The sequence below is a fragment of the Apteryx mantelli genome, chromosome 1 (assembly GCF_036417845.1).
Source record: "Apteryx mantelli isolate bAptMan1 chromosome 1, bAptMan1.hap1, whole genome shotgun sequence".
In the NCBI taxonomy this organism is placed as follows: Eukaryota; Metazoa; Chordata; class Aves; order Apterygiformes; family Apterygidae; genus Apteryx; species Apteryx mantelli.
Window position 1 is genome coordinate 153,804,952 of NC_089978.1, and position 22,789 is coordinate 153,827,740.

The 22,789-nt window shown below is 37.6% G+C and overlaps 1 protein-coding gene across 10 annotated transcripts in view; it reads right to left on the bottom strand.

Annotated features, from left to right (window-relative positions):
- ERC1 (ELKS/RAB6-interacting/CAST family member 1) overlaps positions 1-22,789 on the bottom strand; it is a 312,721-nt gene that overhangs the window by 277,574 nt on the left and 12,358 nt on the right. The gene's annotated exons all lie outside the window — the stretch shown is intronic.

Below are 22,789 nucleotides of genomic sequence, written 5' to 3' on the forward strand. Positions count from 1 at the left end.
TAATCTTGCCCACCTACAGACTGATCTATTAGCTGCTAACAAAGCAAGCATTCTGCTGGTGGTTGCAATTAATTTATTGACTAGCTTCTGCATCTGCTTCTAAAATCTTTCACTGTTTCTATATGGGTTCAATAAAATCATGAATGGCATGAGGAAGGTGAATAGATAACAGTTACTCATTTGCTTTACAAGAATACAAGAATCAATGTAAATTTTTTTAGCTAGCATGTTACAAAAAACTCAAATGAGGTGAAATAAAAAATGTGATACATATTTTCACAAGATGATATCAGAAATTTACACGAGCTCCTTCATGACAACCAATAACAGCAATATCTATCCAAACACAAGATACACAAAATGAAAACTAATCTTTCATTTTATAAATGGGTAAAATTTCCAGGCTATATATAAAGATTTCTACCTATTGCTAGGATAACTCAAGACAGAACCTTAAGAAAAATAAGCTACATGAGTAAAAAAAACCCCAAGAATTTCTAAGATAAAGTAATTCTAATATATAACCTGATTATCTCAGATACTACCCAAGTCAAAAAATGTTTTAACTTCCTAACGAATCATCTAAATGTTTAACCATATTAGAGGAAAAGACTAACTATGACAAGGGTTAAATGCATTTACTTGACTGCCTTCTCTTCTCCAGGCTGAACAGAACTAGTTCTTTCAGCCTCTCCTCATACACCATATGCTTCAGTCTCCTAATCATCTTGGTGGTCAAGCTGCTGGACTCACTCCATAATGTCAAGGTCTTTCCTATACTGCAAAGCCCAAAACTGGATATAGTACTCAAGATGTGGTCTCACAAGTGCTGAACAGAAGGAATGATTATTCCCCTTGATTTTGATGGCTATACTCTTGCTAATTCAAAACAGTATACAGCTGGCCTTCGTTACCACAAGGGCACACTACTGATCCATGCTCACTTGGTGGTCACCTGGACCTCCAGGTCCCTTACTGGAAAGCCACTTTGTAACCAGTCAACCCCAGTCTGTCTGGGTGGATGGAGTTTTCCCATCCCACGTGCAGGACATTGTACCTGCCTTCACTGAACTTTGTGAGGTTCCTGTCAGCCCATTTTTACAGCCTGTTGAGGTTTCTCCAAATAGCACTCCTGTCCTCAGGCATATCAGCTGCTCCCCTCAATTTGGTATCTCTGCAAACTCTGAAAATGCACTCTGTGCTATAATCTAAATTATTACCATAGACACTGAACAGTAATGACCCCAGTATTGCCCAGAATACTGCTAGCAACCAGACACCAGCTGGATTTTGTACTGCTGATCACCAACCTTTGAGGCTGGCAGTCCAGCCATATAGTGCACTTATCCAATCCATATTTCACTAGTTTGGCAATAAGGATACTAAGGAAGACCATGTCAAAGGCCTTGCTCAAGTCCAGGTAAACAACCACCACTGCATTCCCTTCATCTGCTGAGCCAATCGTCTCATCACAGAAGGCAATCAGGTTGGTCAGGCATGATTCATCCTTGGCAAAGCCACATAGGCTGCTCCCAATCACCTTGTCCTTCATGTTCTTGTACCTGGCTTCCAGAAGGACCTGCTGTGTAACTTCTCCAGGAACTGAGATTAGGCTGACTGATCTATAGTTCCCTGTATCCTCTTTCTTCCCCTCCTTGAAAATAAGCCATGACATTTGTTTTTTTCCAGTTACCAGAAAGTTCCCACTATCCCCCTCATTCATTTCAAAGTGCAAAAAGGGTAATAGCAAGGTAGAATACAGCTGGATAGGCTAGGGATATGTCAACAGGATATAGATCTTTAAGAAGTGATATAAGGTACGACATGCCATATAGCTCTTAATTTAAAATCTCAGAATTTTAAGGACCCTAAGTAAGATAAAAGGGAAGCCAACACATACATATGCAATGCATCCACTTACAGATAAGTGAATCCCTCTTCTGCTCTGAATGATAGCCCACACATACATTCACACTGGGTAAACAAGCACTGATGTCAAACTATCCACGAGCATGTACGAGTCTTTCACATAGCACTGACCCTTTCATGTGGAACAATGGCTGACTTTTAAATGTAATATCAGATGCACAAGTTCCAATATTGATTCTCTCTTCCCTTTGGAGATAGAGATTCTGCATTTTATCTGTTAACATAAATGTGGTGGCAGCAGTGCCTATGCCTAACACCAGATAGCTCTGAATACACAGAGTGAATATTCAAGCAGAAATGATACATGATGCTGGGTCTACAGAAGACTACAGATCTCGTGTCACTGACATATAGTCATGAGGTCCTTGGGAAACAAATAGCAAAGTTACACAAAGGGAAAAACATTACTCAATCAGCAGTTTCCCTTTTAGGAAATCATCCTATTAAGGGTACCTGCAGCAGCATCCCCTTCAAAGAATGGTAGGCAAGCCAGCACTCCCAGAAAAGACATATGGTGCTACAGAGAGGCTGAAGGGAAACACTTTGAACTGATGAGTGGTAATCAGTGCAACTAATAATTGCAGATAGTGTCTCAGCATAACTTTGATTAGCATGCAGGAGTAAACATCCTGCTAGTTAAGAGAGAAGAATCAATCTTTCCATTGCAAGGACTGTACCACCATTGGCAATATCATCATGAACTTGATATTCAAGCGAGAGGGACTCAATCCTCTTAAAATGAGGATGAAAATCCATCTTGGATTTTCCTTCTGGTACTTGAAAACATTGTGAATAGCCCTTTCCCTAGATCAGTTATGAAGAAACAAGTTTTAGTTTCTCAAACAATGGCTAGGAAAAAACTTACAAATCCAAACTCATGTCTTCAGAGAGGTCCCTGAAAAGAAAAGGGGGTGGAGAACTGAAGAGTGTGAAATTACACAGTAACTTACAGACATTTACAAATACCGTCTCTCTAGTGCAAAAATGCTTTGCAAAAAATGGTCTAATCTGGGTTGAAACAAAAGTCTGTGTCCCAAACAGGGGTTACAACTGCAAAAACACGGGAAAAAACAAAAAGGAATCATGCCTTTTAGATACATCAAAGCTGTTTAATATAAATAGCTTAGAAAAGTGAGCATTTCCACCATTAGAATTTCTGCCATTAAAAATGAAGTTCTTGGCAGAAATCAGCAAAGAGATCCTCAGTGCCAATAAATGGTATGACCTCAGTACTGAAGGGAATGGGGGAGAGTAGGCTCTTCTGAACAGAAACACCAAGCTGAACTGTTGAGAGAAACTCAGAAACATAATTATTTAAGCAGGTGCAGACAGCTATGTGCAATACACAGACAGAGTGACAGTGCAGTGCGTTTGTACAGTGGGGGCTAATGGCACATGAATATCAACAAGGCAAAAGTGGGCTCTCCAACAAATTCAAGAGTATGAATGCAAGAGGAGCTCAGAAATTCAAGAAAGAATGATAATATAACTTGTACGAACAAACTGATTAAAGGAAATGAAGCTACTTCCCTACAAACCAATTTTACCAAAATACAGCGCAACTGCAGAGGGAAAATTCAAAAGAAACAAGCCAAATATGGAAGAAAACTGATTTAAGAGACATGTAGAACAATTTTAAAGTATTTAAAATAAGTTCACATATTTTTATATATATATACACACATACATATTTGTATACATATATACACACACTTATATAAACGTATTTAATAGAAAAACAGAAAAGAATGTCCTGACATACCCCAAAGACAGATTTTGAGAGTCAGACTTGCGAAGGAAGTTAAGGAGTAAAGAATGCCATTAAAGCTGGGGTAGGGGAGAAGAAAGAAAAAAAAGTGTTTTCAGGACAACAGCTCCTGACCAAAGTCAGGATTTTCAAGTCCAACTGAATACTAGATTTGAGAAGAGGAAGATGTTCATGTAAATAAATGAAGGTCAAATGACCAAGTAAAGGTCTTGCACAGCACAAAACCAGAAACAGTATATCACTTTCATGCAAGGTACTCATACAAACTAACATTTTTACAAGACCATCATATGGGAACTGAAGTAGTGGGCACTGCAACATAGGGGTGAAAGATGCAAAACTGGATTGCTTGTTGTGTGTTTACTTCCTAAGCCTTGAAAGTGTTTCTGATAGCACAGATACTTTAACTATCTGGAAAGTAACAAGACACTACTGAAATCTATAATGCCCTATTAGTACAGAAGTCATTTGTAACGAACCTGAATATTCAAAAGTCAAGGACAGTACTCTCTCACAGAGATGCAGAAGTGTGAAATAAAAGCTTCTTTTGCCAACCTTTTCCTAGTAGGATCGGTATGAAATGAGAAGAGCAATTGGAATTTAAAGAGGAGTGAGACTTGATGTGGCTTACCCCATCTGCTAGAAGGCAAACACAGTTCCCATCTGCTGTGTGGCCCAGAAGCTGCAAAACGTGATGAAGACAATAGAGACTGGAATGGGACAGTTAAGAAATTAGGAAGAAGGAAAGAAAACATGCTGAAAGTAAGTGGGAAAATTAGATCATCTATACGAGAGTAAGCCTAAAGGTTATACACAGTGGAGTTGGTCAAGCTGCCATCTTGGAAGTTTTGTGTCCATCCAGGGGCACTGAGAAAGCTCCCTTCTAACACTTAGAAAACAGTAGTAGCTATAACTCAACCAAATCAGTTTAGAATAAAACAAACTCACTCCAACTGAGTTAAATTTTAGATTTTTAACATGTAATTTTGTTTTCAGCACAGAAGATTTATCAGACATTGAAAAAAATAAAAAGTTCAGGTCTTTAACACTGAACATCTGATCAGAGACATGCATTTCATAAATTAGTTAAACAGATAGTGAGTGAAGAACTACAAGGAACAGATCAAAATAAAATGATTAAGTATACTCTGAAGAAATTGGACTGTAAGACAGTCCTAGAGGAAACCCTCAGGAAACTTGGAAGGCAAGACTACTAAAAACACTAGCATGAAGATGGTCTGACCTGAATTGAAATTGAACAGTGAGCCAAAGGCAGAGCAGCTACAAAGCTGTAACACAGCCTGCACGCTCTTGAGGTTAAAAGAAGACCAAGTGACAACATAAGGCTTACCACAAACTCTCATACAGATATGCCTACATATTGATTAATATTTTAAATGTACCATCACCACCTGTAACATAAGAATAACTTCCTCTCTCAGAGACATATTTAAAAATAAATGATAGTCATGAACATTTGTTCAGCATTTTGAAACTTAATACATGGGTTGTTAATAGTAAAATTGTAATGAATTTGAGAAAAACGCATCCAGTGAATAACCTAACCAACCTTTTAAAATAAATCTGCAACAGAATCAAAGCTAGCGAGAAGCTGGGAGACAAAATGAATCAAAATGACCTATGCCCTGAACCCAGAATTTGGGAAAGTAATCGTTACACTGCTGCAAATAACCTTGGATTTGTAGGAATACTGCCAGGCATAGCGTATGAAGTCAATCTGGAACTAATGGACCTCTACTAAGACTCCTCCTTGGAAAGCCTGCACACTTGAATGAAGAAAATTAATAGTAGTGCTAGCAGTAGTACAGTAGCAATTGACATACCTGATATTCTTTGATTTAATTTTAACAAACAAGGTGAGTACTGATACCATGGAATATCAGGCCAGAAGAAAACAGTCTAGTCACTGACATGCACATCTGTAGTAATCTTGTAAGCCTGGGTGGTTGGTATTCTTTTGGGTGTGGTATATCCCAGCAAGAACACATCAGTAATACTGGTAATAAAGGCAGGTAAGTCCCAGTTTCAGCAGGACCAATGTGCTCAATATAGCTTTGGGGTGCAGTGTCTTGGTTATCTTAAAGTCAGCTCAGTATCACTATATTTTATGCTGTGTTTTTCCAGCTAAAGTGATACAAGAAGCCTCAGTCACTACAGAAGAGCAAAAGTCCTTAAGGTCTTGAACTACTATCAAGTCTTAAAAAACTGGAAAGCTTAGACTGCACTAACAATGGTCCCAGAGACTGAGAATGCTGCTTTCTTTCACTAAAGATCTTACATGGGCTTTTTCATTTCTATAATCTTATGCAGGTGAAGCTATAGCTGCCAAAGCACTGATGGATGGGAGATCTACACTTCTTGATAAATCTGAGGCTAGCTTTCATCAGGAGTTAAAGGCAAAGACTTCTTTCTAAAGTAATTATATTTTTTTCATCCATTTAGAAAAGACTTGCAGAAACTGCATCTATTCTTTACCCAAGTATGCTAGTAACTTTTATTACACTTACTAGAAGGCATAACTGAATCACAAGATGGGGACTTTTCAAAGCCTGACAATTTAGTATACTCTTAATGATACATAATTTGATAGTGATACACGCTGCATATGTATATGACTCCCTCCACATCTTTCTGAAGTAAGATGAGTATAAGAGAATCGTGTTTGTTTATGATTTAGGTTAGAAGCATAAGCAGACATAGTATCCTATACCAACTAGCATTTCAAAGCAGAAATATGATAAAATAATTCAGGTTGTAAAGGACAGTAGGAGATCATCTAGTCCAACCGCCTGCTCAAGGCAGGGTCAGCTGTGACATTACACTGGGATGCTCAGGACTCAATGCAGTCAGATCTTGAAAACCTCCAAGGATGGAGACTACACAGCCTCTCTTAGCAACCTGTTCCAGTGCTCAAGTGTCCTCATAGAGAAAAAGGTTTTCCTAATAATCATTCAGAACCTTACGGTTCAACTTATGCTCATTGTTTCTCATTCTTTGCCATGCACCACCGTAAAGAGCCTGGCTCCATCTTCTCAACAACCTCCTCATCATATGGGAAGGCTACTATTAGGTCCCCTCAAAGCCTTCTCTTCTCTTCACCAGGCTGAACAAAGCCTGTTCCCTCAGCCTCTTCTCCAAGGACCTGTGCTCCAGCCCTCTGATCAGTTCAGTGGCCCTCTGTTGAACTTGCTCCACTTTAATTGATGTCTTTTTTTGCACTGGGGGGGGGGGGGCCAAAACTGAATGCAGTATTCTAGATGTGGTCTAACAAGTGCAAAGCTGAAAAGGATCATCACTTCCCTTGATCTGTTAAAACAGTCCAGGATTCTGGCAATCTTCTTTGCTATTAGGGTGCACTGCTGGCTCACATTCAACTTGTTGTCCAGCTGACCACCCCCCCCATCTCTTTCTGCAGAGCTGCTCCCCATCTTGTTAGTCTCCAACCTGTATTGTTGCAAGGGGTTCTTCCTTCCTACTTGCACAACTTCATATTTATCCTTACTGAATTTTCCAAGATTCCTGTCCACTTGTTCCTGGTCCCTCTGAGCGTCAGCCTTGCTCTTGAGCATATTGACTGGTTCCCCTAGTTTGAACTCATCTGCAGTCTCAATCTCACCCTGTCACCTCCTTCCAGGTCACAGATAAAGCTGTTAAACAGGACTCCACTTTTACCAGCAACGTGGTAGAGTTTGGCCCATTAAACACTACCATCAGAGCCTGATCGTGCAACCAGCTTTTTATCCATCTGGTTGTTCACCCACCCAGACCATAACATCCTAACTTGGAAGACAGTGATAAAAGCCTTGCTCAGTAAATGTAAATGACATCCACTGCTCCTCCCTCATCCACAAATCCAGTCATTTTATCATAGAAGGCAATGAGTTTGGTAAGGCATGACCTCAGCACAAATGCTTCAGTTATTTACCCTTGGTAAACCCAGGCTGACTGTTTCCAACCACATTCTTGCTCTCCATGTATGCAAAAATATGTTCCAACAGGACTCTCTCCACAATATTTCCAGGGACTGAAGTGAGGATAAGTCTGTAATTCCATGGCTCGCATCTGGCCTCCTTTGAAGATGGTGCAACATTTGCCTTCCTCCAGTTGTTGGAGACCCCTCCTCAACCTCCACAATCTTTTAAGATGATAGAAAGAAACCTTGCAGTGGCATCACTCAGCTCTCTTAGCATCCTCAGATTCATCTTGTGTAGTTGCATGGGCTGGTATGGATTGATTTTTTTCAAGTAAACCCTGCTCAGTCCTTATTATCTGCTGGTAGTTATCCTCCTCCTTGAACCTTGCCTCTCAGCATAGAGGCAGACCTGGGAGACCTTGGCATAGCACAGAAAGATGCAACATTTTGTTCAGATGTGTTATCTCTATATTTGCATACTGTATGAGAATGTAGGAAGCTGAGTGGGAAGGCTGAAGAAATTGAGTAATCTGTTCAGGAGACCAACACTAGTCTACATCACACATTAAAAGTTCTTGAAGAAATCCCATATTCCACAAGTAGGAGTTGAGAAAAGCCCTCTTTATTCCTTTCCTTCATACTTACCCAAGCATGGGAATTTTCAGAAACCAAAGCCTATTTTTTAGTCAACTTGTAATATCAAAAGAAAAATTTGATCAGGATCTACTTTTCTGTCTAAACTGTTCTGGAAATAGCCATTCTGAGCAGGAAACAAACAATTTATTGACAGTATAAGCAAGCTTTATTTCATTTTAGAGTTCATTACAAAACATGTTTTACAGCAACAAAAACATCTCTAGAGTTTTAAGGTTATATCTTTTAATCTTATTTCCCTTAGCACTAGTTTTTAAACAGACTGAGGTGAAAATTAACCTTTTTGTCAAGTTACTTTTTAACCAGATCAGCTCTGAGACTCAGTTCACCTAGAGCTGTGTAAAACTAGTACCAGCAAAAACAAAGGCGACAGTAATGTCAAGTCACTGAAGATTAAAAACAGTGAACTACAACTTTTTTTAAAAACAATTCCATCCAAGAACTACATTAAAAATACGTGCAAAGTTCAGGACTTCCTAGCATTTGGGTGACTGGATTCTGCTGAGCTTTCCACATGTTGAATACGTACTCATGTTATTACAACAGCAACTCTGCCTTGTTTGGTGCAGAAACTGAATGTTACTAATTAGGGGGAAAAAATCATAATGATAGTAATTACCGATACTGTACATAGGATCTGGAATTTTGCTGCAGAAATTAAAGGTGTATCAAGAATGAGCAGAAAACTGAGATTAATGGAAAAATATGGTTAAGACAACAGCTATATATTTTTTCAGAGAGTTCTTTCCAGGTGTGGTTAAGCATTTCCATCCATTTTTACAATGATGTTCATACTCTTTGTTCTTCACATGACTGTTGACCATTCAGAAGAGGTATAAATTATTCGCAACTATGAAATCAAGACAAACTGCGCTGTGAACATAAGGCACTATTAAAATTCCATAAAAAATTGGGCTCTTGTCTCATATTGGCCATTTCAATAAGAAGCTTGAAAATATATGTGTATGCACCTTAAGGCGTAACCTGTTGCACAAAACTGAACTTGTGCAATCTAAATGATTCCAACACCAAAAGTGACATAAAAATAATTGTGCTACTTAACTCCTTACAGCTAGCCCAAAGACGATCAATTCTGATAGGAGAAAAGTAAGGAATGAGACTAAAGGAACAAGAAACCAGCCAGAAAGATCACAAATCAATATATAAAAGACTTTTGGATGAAAAGGCAGCAGTTCTATCAACTCAAGTACTGTATATGACCATGCTGTTAATAATTACCAATCATTTACTTCATAAAATATCTCTTTCGCCTTATACTTAATGTTTTATATAGGTTTCCTATTCTCTTGATTTAATGTTGTACTTTTTAATATTACCTTTTAACACTGAAGAAAACTGATGTGGTAGACAAGTTCTGAAAACAATTGAGAAGTTAATTCAGAACATTTCCTTCTGGAAACTGATAATTTACAACAGCAATATCAATGTTATTACTTGATGAAGTACTAATACAGTGTTGCTCATTAGCTGCATCTTCAAGCTTATCACTTACTGCACAAGGGATGAAAAGTGTCAGCTATACCTGGAAGAACCTCAACTAGTTACTTTAGGATTAATAAAGACCATAAAGCCACCAAAATCAAGTAGTCATGTTCTGCCTTTTTAGTTATGAAAAATCTTACTAGTTACTTTGTGTGCAAATCTATTATCCAATAAGAAAATGATTTCCATAAACTCAAGGTAGGCTTTTTACCAGGTCTCTGATCACTCTGAAAAAGTAAAGATTTATGAGAAATGGTTCATCTGGTGAACAGTTTTGCAAGTTATTCACTGCTTCGCATTGTTGGTATTATACATAACCATTAGAAACAAAAATAGTAAACATGGATTTTCAAAAGAACAAAAAAATTCTAACTGAACAGAATCTTAGAGGCAAAGATATTGTGTATCAGGTAGGAATTTCCAAAAAAAGACGGTAAAGAAAAATATACTATATTTCCTCTTGAAATGAAAGATCAGTGAAAAAATATAAAAATACTTAGTTAAAATAACCCATTTTCATGGAATAAATGTCACTTCTGTATTTTGGCAGTGAAGCCTGCTGTTCATGAAATACTCATCGGCTGAACAAATTTGAAGTCCAGAAAATTAAAGTGTTCAGGAGCAAAATCTTTCCTTTCAGTTGCACAGAAGCCTGTATGGCGTATTGACCTACCGTGATAGTTACTGGTATACTATTAGAAATTAGTACCTTCATCCATATATGATTAACAAAATTAACCATGACTGAACTGCTCAAGCAGAGATATACACGTCAACTGGTCAGGACAAATGAAGCTCCACACTCTCCAAGAGAAGGTGGCAAAAATGAGATATAGGCTTGATTCAAGACTACACTAAGGGCACTACAGTGCTCTCCTGAATACATGAACTTTGAAGAGCTCACAGCATTTAATGTATCAAGTTATCTTATATAGGAGGGGGTTATTTTGCTTTTTAATGGTTAATACAAAGGACAAAATTCTTCAAGATCATGCTAACTGCATGATTTTCAATAGATTATGTTACCTCTTACCCAATTTACTGTTTTGAAAACATTTTCTAATATGTTTTTATTGACGGGAAAGTAACATGCATCTCCTAGAGTGTTGAAATGTTTAATTTATCAGTATTTAAATTCCTTCATAGTCTTGAACATTAGTAGTTGTGCAAATGTGACTACATCTGCAGCAGACTTCTTCTGGAGCAGCAGATCTTTTGAAAGATCCTCAGATAGTCCCCACTTACCATAGGCTGATTTGTTTCACAGACCAGAGAACATCAACTAGATACTGGAGGAAACTAAAACAGAATGTCTGCTCCAGATGCACCCCAAAGAAACCCCAAACCCTAAATACAGGGTAACAAATAAAGAAGTGAGCAGAGGATTACTCCTTCAGACAGCATAAAACCACAAGTGCAACAAAAGTCCAACAGACCTGAATATAACTAGTCAAGAGTAAACCTCCCAAACTTTATACAGTATAGATGAAGGGGTCACAGCACCAATTACTTCTATCTATAATCAGTTCTTACTGCACCAGATTATTTGCTAACAGGTACAACATATAAAGTACAGATCTACTTTTTTAAAATCACCCTTCAAAGATGGTCTAGCATACAGCAGTTCACAAGAAAACATTAACAGCCACATTAACTGTAAAAAAAAAAAATGAATTAATACTTTCTTCCACAGGTTTGCAATATTTCAGATTAAACAAGTCTGACATGAAACACTATAACCAGTTAATTAACAAAGAAGTGATGCTAAGTATGAATTAATGACAATTCTCACACAGTTAAAAAAAAGACAGATCTCAGATGTCTTAAAGACATACAGATTTGAGCTGACTCAGCTATCTGAAAAACAGACTGATCATTTCTGAATGAGTACACACTAAATTGATTCTGCTTTGGAAAAAAAAACAAACAAAAAATCCACAGCATGCACAGTTTTAAAAGGCTAGTCTTGAATGCATTCCCAGCCTTAGGAAAAAAGTAAAAGCCTTTCCCTGACAGAAATACTAACCTGGAACCTTCCTTAAATAGAAATCACTGGATTTTGAATCTTATTTCTAGAAGGATGGGGGAAAGAGAAAGTAATGGCAGCAAGACAACCAAATTTGCTCAGCTGCTTTCTGTTAAGCACAAAGTCAGATTTTAAGCTAAATTTTAAACATATTTGGGTGATTTAAAAAAACAATACAGCTCAAAAAAATTCAGATAGGTTTCATAAAAATAATTAGCATACTATTTCCATTTATTATGACTTAGTGGTAAGAGTGGAACTACTAGTAGGATCCCATTAGCATGTTACAAAATTTCAAAAAGCTGGAAACTCAGGTATTACAGATCATAATGTAGTTACACACTATAGTACCCATATTCACTTCAACTGTTTGGTCCAGCATTTGCACAGAGCTTCTTATGAACCATGGCCAAAGTATATTTATTAAAACTCTTCTTACTGTCAAAAACATCTGCCAATTCAAACCAAAACAGATTCAAATGTTAAGAGAAGTTTGAATCAATTCATTTTATTGCACGGTGAATTATAATATGACTTCCCCTCCATCCCCCCACCCCCCAAAATACAATATTAAAGATAATTCAACTTGGGGGAATCTTCCAAACACTTAAGTGATCAGAACAAGTAAAACAAGTCCAAATGCTCTTTGCAAAGAGGATGGCTAAGGTGTTTAATTTTTCTTAACCCGTAAAAAATGCTGTTGACTGCATCTATAGCACAGTATATTTACTTTGCAATATGAAAATATACCTATGCTTCCTTAGGAAGGTCCCCCCTTTGAGTAACTAGGCTTGCAGATCTATTAAAATGGTTACACATTAACAGGCCCACAATCGTAAAGCCAAATCTGACCTGCCAGATACCTACTGAAGGAGAATGCCTTAAAAATTGTCCTCCAAATGAAAGCTTCCATAGACAGTATAATATGATTTTACTTAACTGATTTACAAACTAAATAAGACTGGAAAATTCCTTTACCCTCAACAAAAGCAAACCTTAGGCTGTCAGTTCCTATATGTCCAATTACACTGGATAAACTATTAATCTCTAGAAACAACTATATCTACGAATTTTAACACACACACAAAAGGAAGACTTCAGATAAGCGCATATATTTTGTTATTTGTTGTGCTAACATAAAACACAAAGATTCCCATATTTTGCCAGATCAAAGAATTATCTAGAGCTTACCTCTATGCTCTTAAGATTCTTCTCTCCTTCCTCATCAGAAGCACTAACCAGCATAACCAAAAAATGCTTAGATATTGGTGTGCAACTGTGCTCTACCTAGCAGACACTGCTATTACTTGTATTCCTAGACTGAACAGGGATGAATAATGAATCATTAAATAAATCTGATTCTCCACATTTATCCAAAGCAGGGAGATAAGCCAAAGTTACTTCCTTAGCCTCCACCAGTCCATGCAGGACACAGCATTTCCTAACAGTCTAATTTTTTAAAGTCTTTACTGTAAGACCACTTGTTTTTCTTTGAGCCTATTTCCTCTTTCTAGGATTCTTCTGGGATTAACACTTTCGCCTAATAGCACTAATTCTCAGCCTAAAACTTTTGTCACCATCAGCACGGACATGCTTCTGTCGGTCAGCAAAAAAAATACTGAAGCCTCTTGTCATACAAGCCAAAACCACTGTTAGGAAATTCATATACACATTTTGAGATGAAGTATCAGCAAACCAAGTACTTTGTGTTAAATGCTCCCATCTTTCAAAAGAAATGTAGCCATAAGAACAAGCCTCATGGAGGCTTAGACCTGCAAGACTGGATGCTGGATTAGACTGTGTGGATATATTACCTCACTAACGACAAGAGTCCTATTTCTCTCAAGCCACTTCTGTTGCTTCATGGTTTGTTTCTGTTCACCTAAGAACTAACATCCTGTTATGTTGTGGAAGGTCTAACTAGTTATGCCAGTGGTCAACAAAATTTGCTTTATTTTCTAACAGCAAGAAGGGAGATCTACTATGGGACATGCAATTACCTTCAGCATCGGGATTTCTTCCTGATCTGAAATAACTTCACTCAGAGGTTAAGCCTGAGGTGAGCATTTTTGCACTTGCAGCTCCTCTAAGACAATATGTGACATACCAAATATTTGTCAGAAAAACTCTTCTCTCCTCAGAGGCAGCAAGAAGTATTTGTCATTTGGGATATGATTCCAGCTAAAAAACACACTACTGTAATTCAGACAATTCCATAACTCCTATAAGGGAAAAAAAATTTTATATAAAGAGTCTCACAGTGTTGAGGAGGGTAAGCTCTGCTTTTTTTTTTTTTTTTTTTTTTAAATGCCAGGTGCAATCAGCTATGGAAGGAAAAAAGTAAACATTTAGCTTTGGTACAGATACCAGTGAGGGTTAACACAGGCTAGACAGAAAAGGGCTTCTTGGCCTACCTTTTATTACTTGCTTGTTTTTCCAAAACTAGATTGTCCCCTTGTTTCTTTCCCTTACCAAGTGGTGCAGGGATGTGAGGAAGAAAAGGAGGGAAGAAGCAGGAAAAGGATTGACTGTAGAAACAGAAAGGCATAGGAACCTGCTACAGAACTTTAGAACAGTGCAGATGTCATACAGCAACAGATGTTAACAAAGCACTTTAAAATGTAGTAGAATATATTCCCCACCTCTCTGCTGTATTTGCGGAGCACTGAAAAACATCTTTTAATCAGACTGCTGACTTTACTCCCTCTCTCCCTCCCTCAAGAGGAAGTACATCTCATTGTTATGTATGGGACTAGACAAAGCATTACTCCCATGATCTGGTCTTTTCTGCTGGCAACGAACTGCCTGAGACTGCGTGTAAATTATATATTGCCTTTAAATTCCTTTTGAGTCAAATTCTGGAAAAATCTTAATGCCTCTGTACAATTGCTTGCCCCTGTTAACTTATAGTATTTAGCAAAATAGTAACTACAGTCATCAGGTCTTAAAAGCAATCCACACAGGAACTGCAAGCAGCCCAGAGCACCAAGGACTAATTCATTTTCCTCAGTCTGTTTCAAGGGGATTCTGGATCAGCAGTCCCTATCCAAGGAAAAGGAAAAGCAGCCTATTGTAGATAGGAGGATGTACTTGCCGATTTACAGAGCAAACTTGAAGAAAACTTTATGAACACACTGGCTTGGATTGGGAGGATGAGAGAATTCTTTAGTACTGAGAACTAGTTTAACTGTGGGACCAGCCAGTATCAGGAAAAGACTCTAGAAGACAATTCAGAAGTTGCAGGAAATGCTCCTGGCTAAACCCCGAATAAATCAGAGTTGCAAAATAACTATATGAGCAAATTCATTTTTGTGTTTCTGTACAAGTCTCATTGTTAAACACAATAGCATGCTTAGAAACTCTGTACACTCATTGTACTTGTGCCCATATCAATGCAATGATGCACCAGGTTACCAAATACTGCGTGCACTCTTCCAGCCTGCCCCAAACAATGAAAAGACAAGAGAGCTGCACCTCCATACAGTTCTTTCAGTCCTAGCTGCTCTGTTGCCTGGCCAGCTTCAGTACTGCAGAGATTTTGCAGAGACTGAACTGCTGAAGTGGAACCCAACTTGGGCTGGGATGCCAGACGAAAGAAAAACCCACACGGGTAGAACACTACCCATATAGCCAGACAAGCTTCCCAATGAAACGCTGAGAAAGCCTTTTGCTTCCAGCTTTTCTTGGCCTAGTTCTCTTCCTAAAACCTACAGGAGCACCAGCAACTGAATAGCCCAGAAATGAGATGAGAGAGAAATACCTTAGAAGCTGCCTGCAGGTAATAAGATCCCTTATTAAAGTTGTAAGAAATTAGAAATAAGAGTTTGAAGTTTTCCCTACAAAGATGTAATGCTATGTTGACTGCTGCAGAAATCAATGAAAGTGAAGAAAACTCAGATATGCTGAACTTGCATTATGCAGACTGCTGCCAATGACTTAGGTCATAATTTCTTATATACCTTAAATTACCATAAAGCAGCACCTTCATGAGAAGAAGCCAGTCCATTCTCTCACCTCCACAAGCTCATCTCTGTTGCTACACCACCACTTGGTCTGTGCTATTCCAAGCACTCATAGCTATACCATGGAATGGTTTCGTTCCGTTTGTGACACATAAGCAAAACGAAATACTCTGTTACAAAGAACACATTTCAGTCTGTTGCTCTCCCATCCTGAGCAACTCTTTTCAGTAAAGAGAAGAGGAAAAAAAACTCTTGTAGAAGATATATACAAAACCTGAAATTCCAACAATTAGAAACTGAACAAGGATTATAAATACACATTTAAGCCATTTATTTAAAAACAGCAAAGAGTCATAACATGTAAACTCAAACCAAATTAAAAAAACAAACTTGTGCATAGATGAATAGACATTTTTAACAGGATGAAGATCCATCAAAATATTAGGTTTACTGATGACTATATATTACTTAGTATGCCAGTTTAGAAACAAAGTTGCTAAAATTAGACTGAAGAGGCAAAGTCCAATGATATCTGTTCCTGTAGTTGTTATACATTGCTATAAGCTTAAGTTCTCAGGTTTCGGATGCCATGATAATTGAAAGCACTCTTAATAGGTGCTCTGTGCCAACATTTTGGCATCTATGATTCAGCTTGTTTCAATGAGCAAGTATACTATAAAGGGACTGTTTTTATGTTTTTGTTTTTTAAAACCAATCTCTTTCTAGAGTGAATCCATAAGGTGGCTTTCTTAATGAGTTTAATAAACAGAAATTCAAGCCATCATAAAACTCTTCAGATATTTTTCTAGATTTTATTAATGAAGCTTTCCAATTATGTTTTTTATTTATGGTTTAAATGTAAACATCAACTCTGCCATTGTAAAATGATGTACATTGGTATGCCCTAACTTCTCCCAACCAGTTCAACACAGTTTTTGGTGTTTATTCAAGGTTACAAAAGAGAAAAGATACAATAATTGTCTTAGGATAAATGAAGGAAAACAGACTATTTAAATATTCTTTGGAAACAAAGGTGACTGTACATGGGGCATGACTGAGCTTCAAAGTTTTTCAGCAGTCAAAAAAAACCCCACCCCACTAAATCATGTTTTTTTTGGTGATTTAATACGATCTCTTAAATTAGAATGGAGTTTAAGAAAAATCATCTCCGCTATCTGCTTTCCAAGGCTATTTATATAACCAAAAAACTTTGTTTTAGTCTAAAGTATTACTGCAAGTCACTTAGATACAACAAGTGATTTTAGCACAGGAGGTCAGCAACTAAGCATGATCTGACAGATAAAGTGAAAAATAACGGCATTCTACTAAACAAAGGGTCATAATTGTAGCTTTTTTTCCCCCTCTCTCAAGATAACAATTACTGCACCTCGAAAAGAAATCTTTTTGGCAAAACTTAGTTTCATAACCAACAAGATCTACGTAACTACATTCTTACGAAGTATTTGGAGGCATATATTGGGGTCCTCTTGGAAGGACTAGAGTCACCTTTTGTACTGAAAATAAAAGTTAAAGTCACAATTATGACACTGTGTTTAGCAGAATGCTGTTATTTTTCACTTTCTCTGCCAGATCATGCTGAAGATGATACCAAAGGATAACAAAGCATTATCCCTGTAGAAAAAATAACAATCTCAAATAGTTATGCTTACCTGTTGACAAGCCATCGTAAGCTGATTTCTGTTGAAGAGTGCAAATCACCACAAACCACTATTACCCAAAACACTGATATTTTCTTGTATTCACTAAACACAAGGATACATCAAATGAATTCAGGAAAGTTTTATGCTGGAACACATAATGGTACTCCATGGTATTCGGAGAAAAACAAAACACTATCAAGTTGTTCTTCCTCTTCTTCCACCTCTTGCCAGCTGAGGTTTAAGTGGTATTTCACAATATTTTTCTTCAGTTACTAATTCAGATAGCTGGCATTAATTAACCACTTTAAGAGTACAAAAATATCACCTCAACTTTTCCATTCTTTAGCCCTTATCTCAAAACACGTTTGTATTCATCCTAAAACCAGAAGGTTCTTTCTTTCACTAATGCCTCAAGAATTACAGACTGTAAACAGTATCTTATATAGCCACTTTGCTGAAAAAAATCACTTTCAATAACAGCTTAGAGACTGTAAGCCACTTAAGCTAGCCTCTACTGCATCATCTTGAAGTCTACAAGGCTTCCTGGTATCACCAAATTACAATAAAAAAAAAAATAGGCTCAATTTTCCCTTTTTGGCCTTGCAGGCGTACACAAGAACTGGCTTGCATGCATTACCAATATCACTTCAACCCTTTTTCCATGGACTGGCAGTTCCATTGAAAGTGCTTCTCTCCTCTCTACTTAAAATCAATACCACAAACCATAAGACAGACCCATGAGAATACCAGATTTGATATTAGAAAGCTAAAATATCAGTCCAAGACCTCTTTACTAAGATGTATCTCTGTGCTATTGCTACCATCTATCATTGTTAACTGTTCACTGAATAAGCAATAGGACGTTTGATCTGTTCCAAATCTGAGCCTTACAAAGTTTCAAATTACATATTTCATTCTTGTACAGTAAAAATATTTAAGATAACAAAGTAAGAACTTGAATATCTGAATTAACATAATGTCAAGAGAGATAATATGGCTTCTAGAAAAACACAGTAATATGGAAAAGACTCTTCAGGAATATGCATACTAAATGGTGGGGGGAGGGGGGAAATAGTGCAACCCTGGGTAGGGGAGCAATGTCTGAACAGTCTCAATATATAGCAGCCAAAGAATGAGTTGAGTGGAGGAACGGAGCCTGTTATAAAGGGGGCCTGGTATTTAGAATACAAGAATACTCCTCCCACAGCTGAACAACAAGAAGTGCAGTTGAGCTACTAAGAAGTTCAACAGTACCGCTTATCCCACCCCTTTTATAAAAAGCTGCTTAAGTTGGTAGCATTCCCCTCATATGTTTAACAGGCCAAGCAGAGACCAGCTGTTTAGACTATCCAACACTTCAAAGCAACTCAAGGTATTAACTTCTTCTCCATAGGAAAATATGGGGGGAAAAAAACATTGAGAAACTTTGGCACAAAACTTGCAGTTTCCTTCTAGGAATGCACAGGGGCGGGAAGCAGAAAGCCCATCTCTTGGCCCATTACATGACAATTTTTTGAAGTCACTAGACAGTGCTGCAGCTTGATAATGCCTCAGATACTAAGCTCTCTTGAGGAGACAACTCTCTTCTAGAACAACTCCAAGTTAAGTTACAATTTCATGCTCCACCTGGGGGAAAAAGGGGAAGAACCTTGAAGTTGGCAGCATTCTAGAGAGCTAACAAACATCTGCCATCAGCAAATTATTTAAGTGTGCTGCTGGAGGATACCTATAATGCCTTTAGGTAAGGACTACACAACTGCATATTGCACAATCAAATATCCATAATGGGATAAAGTCTAGCTTTCTATCAACTGACAACCAACTCAAGAATGGTATTAGTATTTGAACGGTACTGCACTAGGGCAAACAAATCAAAACGTTATTTTTATATAATTAAAAAATAAAATCTGTGGAGGAATGAGAATTAATTGATTTTCAGAGGAAAAGTACACTCGTTAGAATTTCAGCCAGTCTCATAATAGCAGCACCCAAACACATTTAAATGGACAACTGTATTTTTAAAGAGGGAGATGCTCATTCCAGACCACTGTGAAGGAGAAGCTATTCTGGATGGTGGGGATGCAACTAGAAGTCTGAAGAGGAACCCTGCTGGAGCACACCAGCCACACTTTTCCATCACAGAGTAAGGGACAATGATCCTCAAGAGCTTGCCCCAGTAAGGTGAAATTCCTTCCAGAAACATTTTCTTGGTTAAACACTCTTATGCAGACATCCAAGGCCTCTAACCAAAAAGAGGCATCAAAGTAAGAATATATTTTCAGCAGCACCACATTATTTCAGCAGAAACATAATTCGGATCTTAACACAGATGAGTTAGCATGGGAAGACAAGCTTCGGTGCAGGATGTTAGTGTAACACGAATTCAAAACCTAGTTATACTAATGGACAAACACCTTGGTATAAGCAACTGAGAGGAGTACCTTGTTCTCAGATTCCACATAGTCCATAATGGTCCATGATTTTTAGAGAAATAACTTGCATCAAAGTACCAAAAATACTCACTGCCTTTCCTTCCCTCTTCTGGCTTGTGATGAAGGGATTTCAAGGCAAACTTTAAACCACACTCACACTAAAAATGAATTTTTCAACTGAAGAGAAATAGAGTTCCTAAAGCATGCTGTGGAGAGTGATACCATGTCAAAAACAAACTCCTGTTTATTGGCTCCATCAGTTCCTCCTTGGATATGCATGGCTTTGTTAGCTTTTGAGAAGTCATTAGCACTCTCCCTTTGGCTTCTAATAAAGCCTAATTGGATAACTAACCCAAATTGCATTGAAAACCATTGTATTTTTTTCAAGAACTTACTTTAACTACAGGAATACTTTTCACGTTAAGTTTTAAGCACTTCAAAAAGAAATGGCAATGATATTCCCAATTTACCCGAAGAAGGGTATTTTCCAGCCCTTCAAGATCAATGAGAAAGGGTAAAAACAAAAGCTCAGCATATGCTACACTCCAGAGCTAGAATATTTGCTCAGATGAGTATCCCATGAATACAACTGTGCTGCATTCACAACTAAGCTGGCTGCAAAACAATACAGCTAAGCAAGGCCTAAGCATTCTGGACCCAACTGAGACCTATACAGATGCATCTGCACTATATTCTCTGTGCTATGCAAGATATCCCCTCTTCCTATTACCCTAAAAGAAAAAACTAGATGCAACTGCATCAGGACAGGTGACAGAGTCTCCAATATCCCTATTAGGTTTTTCAAAAGGAGTTCTCTGATCTTTACTGAACCTAAAACATTCTTGGAAAGAAATTTTTCTTTGAAATGAAAAAAACAAACAAAACCATGATTTATTTGCAAATAAATTCTGAGAAACAAACAAACAAAAAAATCCCAAAGACATCAGTGCTTGTTTTGTAAGAGACTGAGGTGGTAATCTACCAGAGGTCATGTTTTTAAGTATTTTTAACATCTTCCAAAACTAAAGGGCAACTCAATCATTCAGAGGTGACAAAACAGTAATAAAAATCCAACCAGGGACAATCAAGTGTGCACAGAAGAATAAGGAGCCAAGATCACGGCAAAGAGACTGAGATAACTATCAGATAATGGCATGAGTCACCCAGCATCTTGGCTCTGAGTTGAGGCAATTTTTACCACTGCATTTGTCCTTAGCTAAACTCAGTACAAAGCACAAGTCCTGCCCATGCCAGCAGGCTTTAATAAAAGTGATGTGCAGAAACACCAGTACTGAGCTCTAAAACATCAGCTCCTGCAAGTATGCTGAAAGATAATGTAGCAGGAATAAATTAAGCTAGTTTTATAGGGGGTAATGAACAGATTGTTCTGGTCCCCCCACAGATGAGAGAAACCCCTTGTTCGGTGTCTAAACAGAGAAGTCTGTTTAATTACAGTAAATCCTATTAAACTGATCTTCCTTATAAAGGCTGAAGTGACCAACTCCAGAAGGCTATAGACAACATAATGAATTCAGAGTTTAATTAGGACACACTGGTAGCTAACTATAATCTATTAATTAGCATTCTCAGTTTTTACAGCTCATTGCAATAATACCCTTTTACTTTTAAATTGCACCCTTCTTTTTTCAGACCAAAGTTATACAATTCCACCAGCGTGGTAGTAATTACAGCGATTGCCTAGAGAACAGTGGCCTGGAAATATCTGTAAATGTTTAATTAGGGAATAAAGGAAAGATAGGAAAAACACTGGGAAAGAGGAACCAGTGTTCTCCAATTTATACATATTCAGTAACCCTGCATTCCATTCTAAGCGATACATTTACCATATTTTTCTTGCAAGATTTCCACAGCATCCTCAAATATCAAAACTGATGTGTTAAAAGTGTTGTCACCTTCCAAAGACATTTTACTCAGTATGAAGATGCAACTTTAAAACCAGAAGAAAAGAATTTAGGAATTAAAATACTTAGCTGCAACTGAAATACGTACAACACCAGAGAGTTTCAAGAGTGGATGGTTTTTAATGTTTCATTCAGGTACAGTACCAGTATAATGAAAGTGACTTTTCACTGAATTTTTTCTTCATTCCAGCAAGACATACTAGAATGAATACTAAAATGCTGCACATGTTAACAGATCTCATGTTGTCATACTACCAGGAAAGCAAGAATACGGCTATGAAACAGCATGAAAAGTTCATTAAATTATTTCATACTAACTCAGGAGAAGCAACTTGTTTGCTGCATCTAAGTTCTTAAAGAAGTAGAACAGACAGCTTCAGTGTAACAAATTGTCAGTAATCAAAATGAAACTACTATTTAAATTATAGGTCACCTGAAAGTAGAGTATAACATATTAAGTACTACCATTACTTTTTCCTCCAGTGCTTTCCCTCTCCTCTCCATCTTCCAAAGCAAAACCAAAAAATCCACCGCCTAAAATAGCAAGTATGCCAACAAAGCTTCAAGAACACGATCACACTTGAATTATGGAAAACATTTCATTAAATTTTCTTGGATATTTTAAAAACCCCATAGGGAAATTAATTTTACCATGGTGAAAGCCAACTTAACTTTAGGAAAACGTTAGAAACTGGACACTGGGCCCATCTTCCACATGAAAGGTGGGATTTCTTACAGGAGAAAAGAGAGCGCTTCCTAACTCACACTTGGCTGAAAACAACTAAACAGGAGGATACTAAATCAAAGATGAGTTGTTACTTCAGTATTAGCTAGAAAGGAGATCTAGATGGGAAAACTAAAAAAAGTTTGTAATGACTAGTGCCGACTGCAAAAAACCCTCAGTTTTAACCAACCCCTCTGTTTTATTTTAATCTGGGGATGCTTTCAAGAGGGACAAGATAAAAGAGCTAGATGCCCAAGATTCTCATTCTCCTGCC